This window comes from Ambystoma mexicanum, chromosome 13 (assembly GCF_040938575.1).
Source record: "Ambystoma mexicanum isolate Mex_15411 chromosome 13, UKY_AmexF1_1, whole genome shotgun sequence".
Lineage (NCBI taxonomy): Eukaryota > Metazoa > Chordata > Amphibia > Caudata > Ambystomatidae > Ambystoma > Ambystoma mexicanum.
This window is the reverse complement of record NC_090938.1, coordinates 537,925,673-537,934,866: the sequence shown is the minus strand read 5'-3', so window position 1 is coordinate 537,934,866 and position 9,194 is coordinate 537,925,673.

The following is a 9,194-nucleotide window of genomic DNA, read 5'->3' as shown; positions in this document are numbered from 1 at the left end:
CCCTTCGAAGAACAAGTTACTTCTTACCTTGTAACGTTCTTTCGATGGGATGTTCCTCCGACTTATTCCTTATCGACCCTCCCATCCATCCCCGCAGTACTACTTCCCTTGTTGTTGCAGTTTACGCTCCTTCAGGGTGATTAGTCTAGTCCAGAAAGAATTATTGTGGGCTACAAAACGGAACTGAGCAACGGACGCTGCGTGCGGCCTTTATAGGCAGGATGACATTGACGTCGATCCGGCGGCTGTCGAGGGACTATCGACTTGGCGGACGTCGACACGCAGCGCCCTCTAGAGAAAATTCTTTCCGAGGCCAGCAAAGTTGGAAAGAGATATCTAAGATAAGGAATACGTCAGAGGAACATCCCATCGAAAGAACGTTACAAGGTAAGAAGTAACTTGTTCTTCTCCAGCATTGGATCTTTAGTCGGAAATACCCATTAACAGTTTGCAGTGCTCCCATTCGGCTTCACTTTGACCCCGAGAGTATTCACAAAGGTTTTGGCAGTGGCTCATCTGCACAGTAACAAAGTGCATGTTTATCCTTACCGTGGTTTAACCCTTTTAGTGTCCTAAAATTCTACTTGCCTAGAACAGACGATTTTTGGTAGGATGACCAACTATTCAGAGGCAAGGCCGATCCCAAGAAAAGGAAGGCTGTATCTAAGAGAACCATTTCCTTTTGGGTTATATTAAATAGTACAACATGCTATGGGTTTGCTGGAAAAAATTCCTCAAGGCATCCGAGCCATGAGGAGACATTTTTCATACAGCAATATGGGCCTCACTTCATTCTTTCTCAAAACATTGTATTTTCGATTCGTTGTTCAAGGATGATGGCGTTATAGGAAAATCAGTCCTTCAAAATATATTGGTTCACCAACCAGTTCCGTACCTGCCTCCTTGCCATAATGAACAGCTTTGGGAGTCTTCAAAAGATGAGAAGCCAGTGGGCGGAATGTGATCGCTAGAAGAACAAATTACATACCTTCTGTAATGTTTTTTGTGGACACGGTATTCTGCCCACAGATTCCTCACCGCCCTGCCACCTTTCCATCTGATGGAACGGTCCTTGTAAATTTAATTGAGATATCGAAGGACGAGTCAGCATTATAAAATTGTGTCTCTGTTCTGCCATCATTAATACCAGTTTTGCTGTCATGTTTAGATTAGTTTGAGTAGTTTCATGCACTTGTAGGATTTGGCAAATGGAGAAGGGGTTTGCAATTTCCGTCCAGTTCTACCTTTACATTTTCACTTCTTTTCCCGTGTAATTCATTCTGCAATTGTTTTGTGATATGTTCAACTGTATATAATGTATAACTGCCCTTATCTATGTTTGTTTGTTGGTTTGCATTTTAAATTATTAATATCCATGTCTGGTAGGTGACTTTTTCTTTTTTCAACCCCCTATTCTAGCAAAATCTAGAGTAGAATTCGGATGTCTTATTTTTTATTCTTTTGGAGCTTGTGTTACTTTTGTCAACATTTTTTAAAATTAATATGAAGTGATCTTGTATACCACAACTTCTGCCGTTGGGGCCGGTGGTTTAAAAAATCAATTGGCTTCTTATATCGTGTTTCATGCCAGACTCCAGCCTCTAAGCATGCGACCAGGACTGGTTATTGAACCAGTGCTGCTCAGTGTAGTCTTGTTTCCAAGACGAGTGCGTTGCCCGTGGGCTATCCTCCCGAATGCTTTTGATGGTGTCAGAGGAATGTTACAATCATAACAGTGGTTTGTGTATTTCTTTGCTGTATTTTAGTTCTGCTGTCCTGTATATTGCCTTGCAAAATGCTCAATGACTTGCCGGGATACCAATGTTCTATTCATCTACTTGTATGCATATATATTGATTAGCATTGTTAGTCAGTTCTGTGTTTTAATATTCTCTTGTTGGCTTGCTGTCTCACTCTATTGGAGTGCTATCGATGGTTACTTTCCATTGCTGTTTTGTTCGCCCTTTTTTGTGTGTCCTATTCAATAGCTATTTAAATTTAATTTTGTTTCTTTCCTCTGGTGTTTCCAGCGGTCTCCATTGTATGTAATGTTGTAGCCAAGCTTGTTTCTTCACCATTAGTTGGTGAAACTGAAAACTGTATAATGTGCCCTGCCCTGGAGTGATAAGGTCATGCCCTTTTTTGGGACTATGGCATACAGAGCATAGTTAGTCCACCTGGAGGCTGAGGTACCTGGGTTGGGGCCTTGGGTAGCCAAAGATGTGGCAGAGGGAACTGAGAGTTGCTGTAGCCAGTGAGCCTGTGTGTTTAGGGCAGGCAGTGTTGTGGCTTGTCTGTGTTTTTACTCTCCTGTGTGGCACAGTTGAGTTTTACAGAGAATGCATGTGTTCATGCTTTGAGCTTTTCTCTTAGTGGGTCGTAGAGGTGCGGTCTATGAGGCAGCAGATGGTGCGTGCTTTGAGCTGTACTCTAGTTGAGAGGTGACATCAGACTTAGCGAAGGCCGATCCTGTGATGCAGAGTACTCCTGAGCTGCATGATACCATTCCCATCTTGCTGTACTGACTCTTCACTCTGGGTTGTGACTCTATAAATGCACCATCTTTCTGGGCTGTGAACAGGTTCTGTTGCGACTGTAGGCAAATGTGCCACATGATGGACGATGTCTCTCTGGTTTTGCTAAAATTTTAAGGTTTTGCTTCAAACCCCTCCCCACTCCAATACTGGAACCACTTACCTGCAACCGTCTCGTCTCTCGCCGGCTCGAGGAAAACTCGCTGTTCTTGCCTTGCGGCAATCGCCGCCATGGAAAGGGAGAAGGAACTCCGTCGTGGTCATTATTTTTGTAGTATTTTTAAAGTTTGTAAATTACAGCCGAGCAATTTCTCAAATTAAAAGAAATATTAACATCCCAGAAAGCATGCCTGTGTGTGATAACACCTATCTTCCATTGGTAAACTACACTCTACAGGGATTCTTCTTTGCAGCTCACATAAGAGAGAATTGGTCCAATTAAACATTTTAAAAGCATGCCTGTGTCCTCTGGTCTCCTGTTTTAATTGCTAAATTACAATTTCTGCAAGTGTCTGCAGTTGTTGGTTGCTGTATACTTATGAGTTTTTCATTATGTGAGGAGCCTATAGAATCAGAGTATGAGAGGGTGTAAAGAACCGCTTTGCCGCTGTAACTTGCTGCTACTCCTGCTCCAGTGACTGTTGGATTTGCCTAGCTGCTGTTTAAAAAAGTTATTGACAGATTGTGATTGTCCCGCCTTGGACCACCAGGGATTGGCTCCCGCTACAACTTTGAACTTGCCTATATATTGTGCACGCGCACAGCGCACACGGGCAAGTACCGGTATAAGTACCGCTTTGCCGCTGTAACTCGCTGCTACTCCTGCTCCAGTGACTGTTGGATTTGCCTGGACTTGCCTGGCTGCTGTTTAAAAAAGGTGACTTTTGGTGGTGACTTTGCTGCGAGCCATTAAGGAAGGCACTTGGTGTATGTCTTTGCTCTGAACTAGCTTATGTTGACGCATATTGACGCTGTGCTCTCTCCTTTTGCCCTTAGTGATTGACAGATTGTGATTGTCCCGCCTTGGACCACCATGGTTTGGCTCCCGCTACAAATTTGAACTTGCCTATATATTGTGCACGCACAGCGTGCGCGTACCGGTATAAGTACCGCTTTGCCTCTTCGCCGCAGCGGCGCTGCGGTACATCAAGGTGCTCGAGTGCTTACGTTTTGCAAGCTGTGTTTAATCCAAGTTTTTGATTGAGTAGTCCACTCATTCTGCATGTTTGTGCGTTTGCGTGTCTGTGGTTCATGGTTTTTAACAAGTATACGCTGAAATCTAACATGCCAAATGGTTTATTTAAAGTGGCTTCTTCACCTTCAACAACCCAGCCAATTGTTGTGCATTCTTCGCACACGGTTATTAACTTAACTCCGTTTAGGTTCTACATTCCATCGAAGCCCGATGTCAATGGCTTCCCCCCAGCGCCTTGTTTGAAGGGCGTGCAGCAGGCGATTGCTTGCATGTCTGTCAATGCAATTCATTCTGAATCGTGTCCCTAGCACTCATCGTTGCCTTTCTGATCAAACTATTTTAAATTCACTGAAAGGAAATGAGGCTCCTTGCAAGAATCCTGTATTGCACATGCTATCCCCAATTCCCTTTCCAACAGATAGTGGAGACAGCACCGACATTTCCATCTACGCCAGCCAGTGCGAGTCCCCAATCTCAATAGTGGAAGAAATTAACACTCTTAGAGTGTCTGTTGACATGCTGGCTTCTACCCTCTCTCCATCTTGCTCTGTGCTTCCATCCTTTGTGCACCCTACGCCACTGGCACCTGCAAAAAAGGACAGATTGGAGGCTTTCAATCCACAGGATCAAGCCCCAACCTCCCATCAGTTCACGGAGTTAGCCCTAACAGCTATTAATACATCTGTGCTAACCCTGGTAAAATTGTTTTGAAGTACTGGACCAAAGATTGGAAAAACAAGCTACACTGTTAAGAGACATTGCTGTGATTACCAATACGAATCATAGTTTAATCTCTGAATTCTTGCTGAGATGTCCAGGAGTCGCAGGTCCTTTGCCTGCCCCAGCCGTGCCCAGAACTGACAGTGTCATACTAGTCCCCACCTCATGCTCTCAATCAATTCCATCACCCTGCGCGGCATTAGTACCTGCACTGCCCGGTTTTGCGGATGTCCTTCGTCCTGCTGATGTGGCCCCACCAGTAGAGACCATTAACGTAGATAGGGACACCTCATACATCGACCTCTCGGCTGATCTTAACAAGAGTGAAGAAGATGTTCTCACATCACCGATGTCCCCTGCATCCCACCGCCTAGCTGGCCACCCACTTCACAAGCAAAAAGTGATACGCAGCCAGCTTAAGGGACCTCGGGCCATCACCAAGAAATCAAAAAACATGCCTGGTTGCAGAGGTGCCAGAAATACGCTGAATGCCTTTTTTAAAGCGATTGGTGGTTTGGCGCCCCCTCCAACCAAACCTAATGTAGTGGTTGTTACGCGGTGTGCTGACATGCTGCCTGAGGTTTTGCAACCTGATACCCTCAGTTCTTGATGCCCGATGTGAGAGTGAAAACTTGTCAGATACACCCTTGGCTCCGCTGCCTTACTCACCACTGAACCATCTTGTGGAATCAATTAAACAGGCTGAGACCCGGGAAGTAAATTTAAATGTCCCATGCCCCATTAAGAGAACAGTTTCCTTTCAGCCGTCTCGCGAATTGCCCAATACAGATCAAGTAGGGGAGTCGGTGGAGACGGCCGAATCAATGAAGCAGAAGATTGAGGCATATTTATCTGAACGTGCCCTGTTCCTCGAAGCACGCCCGTCGCAAGCTTCTCACATTGATTCTGGAAACCAGGGTCTTAATACCCTGGATGGAAACAATTACATGTCACTACCAACGGATATTGTGAGATCGAACATCCAGAACTCCAGGCCTACTCCTAGGACACCAATATCTGGTGGACCAGATTTCCGCCCTGCACAATCTCTGAATGCTCCTGCCAAGCTAGTTCAGTTAAGGAGTAGAAACGCACACTCATTCATTTTCAAATGCGGAGATTGTAATTTTCCCTCCTATGTCCTAAATTGAAGGAGCATACTCAATATTTTCAGAGACGTGCATGTCTTGCAGGAAATCAGATCTCAAAATATTGAACAAATTGAATTCTTTGCCGAAACTATCCAATTCGCATTTCGATTGTGGATACCCTCAGGAGTGGTGGCAAACCGCCAGGCTAGAATGAGTCTGTTTGACATGGGTTTTCTGTTAGCTGAAGTTCCTGCACGAGAAACTGTCAAGTCCTAAACAATTGTCCATGAACCAAATATCTATCAAAGTAAACATGCATCTGAACCAAGGGCCGTTTGGTAACCATCACAGTTAGAACTCCCTAAGTCTTTGTTAATTGTGAGCTGGAATTCCAGTGGGCACTCACACCTTCAAACTTCAATCCAAAATCTTCCAAATGTTTATCAAATAATTGCACTACAGGAAACTTGGCTAGTTTCTCCCCCTGCATGGGATGGATATATCATATCATCCTGGCACAAGCTATTAGAACGAAAAGGAGGCCTGCAGAGGGACTATTAGTAGCAGTTAATTTAAAATTGCGACTGTCCATTGAAAAATGGGCAGCTGAAAGTGCCTACATCTTGCTGGTTAAACTCACATATGGCAACCTAAGACTAGCGTTAGTAAATCTCTATCGAAATCCAGCAGCACTAACTGATGAGGATTCTATGCAAACTTGAGTCGGATCCTACATCTAATTTATATTGCAAGAGACATCACACACACCATTATTTTAGGTGACATAAATTTAGATTGTTGGAATGCCAAGCGTCATACAAAAGAGGCACGCACCAGATCTGACTTTATGGCAGAAAGACAGTTCATTATGGTTAATGGGGCAGTTCATAGTGACATCCCTGCTCAAGCCACGTGGTCTCGCAATACCAGCAGTACATAATTGACTACATATATGTAGATCAGACACTTTACACAGGTGCAGAGCCTAGAGATCCTTTCTTTACCTAATAGTGACCATAAATTACTCTCTATGGCCATTATAGGCAATCATCAACAAGTGAGAGAACACACTATCAATCAGTCCTTGGCTACTAACGTTGCAAAGAACAGACTAAGATGGACTGATGCCAAAGTGTTAACATATAGACACTGTGTGGAGAGAAACTCAAGATCAAACTCTCCGGTGCATTATACAGAGCTACTGAAACCCTTCACTAATACCATCACCATACTGTCGAATGGTGGGCTAAAGTACAAACATGCATTTCATTCTGAAATCCAACTTCAGCGTGCAACATATTGGAAAAAAAGAAGATGTCTGCTCGCTGAAGGATCAAACACCTGTCAGCAGGATTTGAATAATGCCAAATCCCAATATAAAAACTGGCTCAAATCTTACAACTACACCATGATTCAGCACGATGGTGAACACATGGGATGGGCCCTGACAAATAAAAATTTGGCGGAGATGTGGCATTTACTCAATACCCATTCTGCCCTTAGACAAGCTGATGCCCAACTAAGTGCAGTTAACGAAAACAAATGGATTGAGTATTATACTAATCTTTATGCCGATCCGGCCTTTGGCAAACATCACCGTCCCCAGTATGCAAATGTAGGCGGGTCACTGAGTATCTCTTTAGCTGACATTAAAGACTTCATACACCGTCCAAGTCCATCCAGGGTGGCAGGTCCTGATGGCCTTACCAAATGCATGCTTAAAGCAAACATACAAGAATGGACATTGATCTTGAATCAAATCTTTCAATTTGTTGTTAAAACGCAAATAGTGCCAAAGTCCTGGAAAACCTCAGGGATTGTTCCCATCTTTAAGAAGGGGGATCGCACTTCACCTCAGAATTATCAGCCCATCGCATTGTTGGATGCCCCGGGCAAGATATTCACAAAATTTGTACTCGGGGACTTCAAAGCATGGACCCTCACAAACAATTTGCGTGACCTGAACCAGACAGGATTTGTGCCAGGTATGGGCACCCATATCAGCCTGTTATGCCTGAATGCAATCAAGGCTCAGTGCCAGGCCATGAGACAAGCTGTGTATTTTGCGTTCATGGACTTGCACTCCGCGTTTGATTCCATTTCATGCGTCTTGCTGTTTGATCTGACGAGATCATTGTCCATTTACATTGTATGAAATCATTTCTCCAGCATGGGGTCTGGCATGGATTCACATGCTCATGAATATTCCCCGTCGTCAGGCTGGGTAACCTCGGTAAAGAAAAAATCAGTATCAGTTTCGTTTCTGATCTGTCTTTCGTAGTAGTAAACAATCACTGATCTCTGCGTCATACTGACCACAGCCAATGACTGCCCTCTACCTAAGCCCCGCCTCTGGCAGCCATCTTCAGATTTTTACCGCACGTTCAAGTGTTGGGATCCTTGTGCTATTGCTCTTGAGCGTTAGTGCTTTTTTTCACGTTTTTTCTCAATTCTCTTTTTTCGGTCAAAAGAGCCTCAAGCTCCACCGTTTATTCATCCGATCAACGGGGACCCGTGTCGGATTCGTCTACGCCCCTCAAGGGTGAAGATTTCGTCGAGCCACGCTTTTGGAGGACTCCAGAAGTTTCTCAGGCCCATCTCGGACATGGCCCAGGAGAAGGGAAGCTCGACGCCCGGAAAGCTGTTCAGGGTCTGCCCTGGATGCCAGCTTCAGAATGTCTTTAAGGAGGACGAACACTCCCTTTGTCTTTACTGCCTACATGAGGACAAGACGCACGTGGAGAAGGACTGTGCGTTTTGCGGCAATATGTCGGAGCGGACCATGAAGGACCGCCATCAACGTCTCGCCAACTGGCTGGAAGGGAAGAGCCCGTCAGGCGAGAAGAAGTCCGAGCGGTCTTCTAAGACCTTTGAGGCGACGGGGGTCCAACAGAAGGCCAAGCACCGTGAGTCCGCTGGCACCGGGAGCGCCGAACGGTCGGGCTCTACGGGCGCCAGGCAGGGCGCATCCTCCCCGGCGCCATCAATCACGAGCCAACGCTCTGGCTCGGGTAAGAGGAAGGCCGAGCACCCGGCGAAGCTCCTGGAGGGACCCCGGTCGAGCTCGAAGGCCCCATCGGAGGGGGAGCGAGGCAGTGACCCTCCCCCCAAGGAGAAGGCGGTGAGCGCACCTAAGGTGGTGAAATCCATCCGGCCAAGGCCTCTATCGAGACAGTCGCGGCGGCCCTGGCTCAGCCTGCAGAGGCTACACCAGTGGTGGCGACCTCGGGGCTCAGAGTCTCCCTGCCACCGCGGAGGGAGTCCTCTTTTATGCCCATCGACAGGACCCCCGTGAAACCTCCGGCGGAGAAGAAAAAGGGGGGCAGGAGGTCGTCGTGGATTCGGCCTCAACCTCTGAGGAAGAGCTGATCGAAGTCTTAAGCCACGGCGGTGGCGTGGAAGAAGACCAGCCCGTCGGGAGGGACCCCGACGTAGGAGACGACGATAACGTCGAGGGTGCCGACGGGGCTCCTGACCGCCCGTCGGACTCCCCTCAACCAGTGCCGCAAGACAACTCAGCGGCCATTTTGTTGGCTATACAGTCCTTATGCTCGGAGATAAGGACGAGACTGCCGTTACCACCAGCGGAGGAACCGCTCCCGACGGGGGACCCGGAGCCAGGCCCTTCTGGGAGCCCTCCCCCTAAGAGAAGAA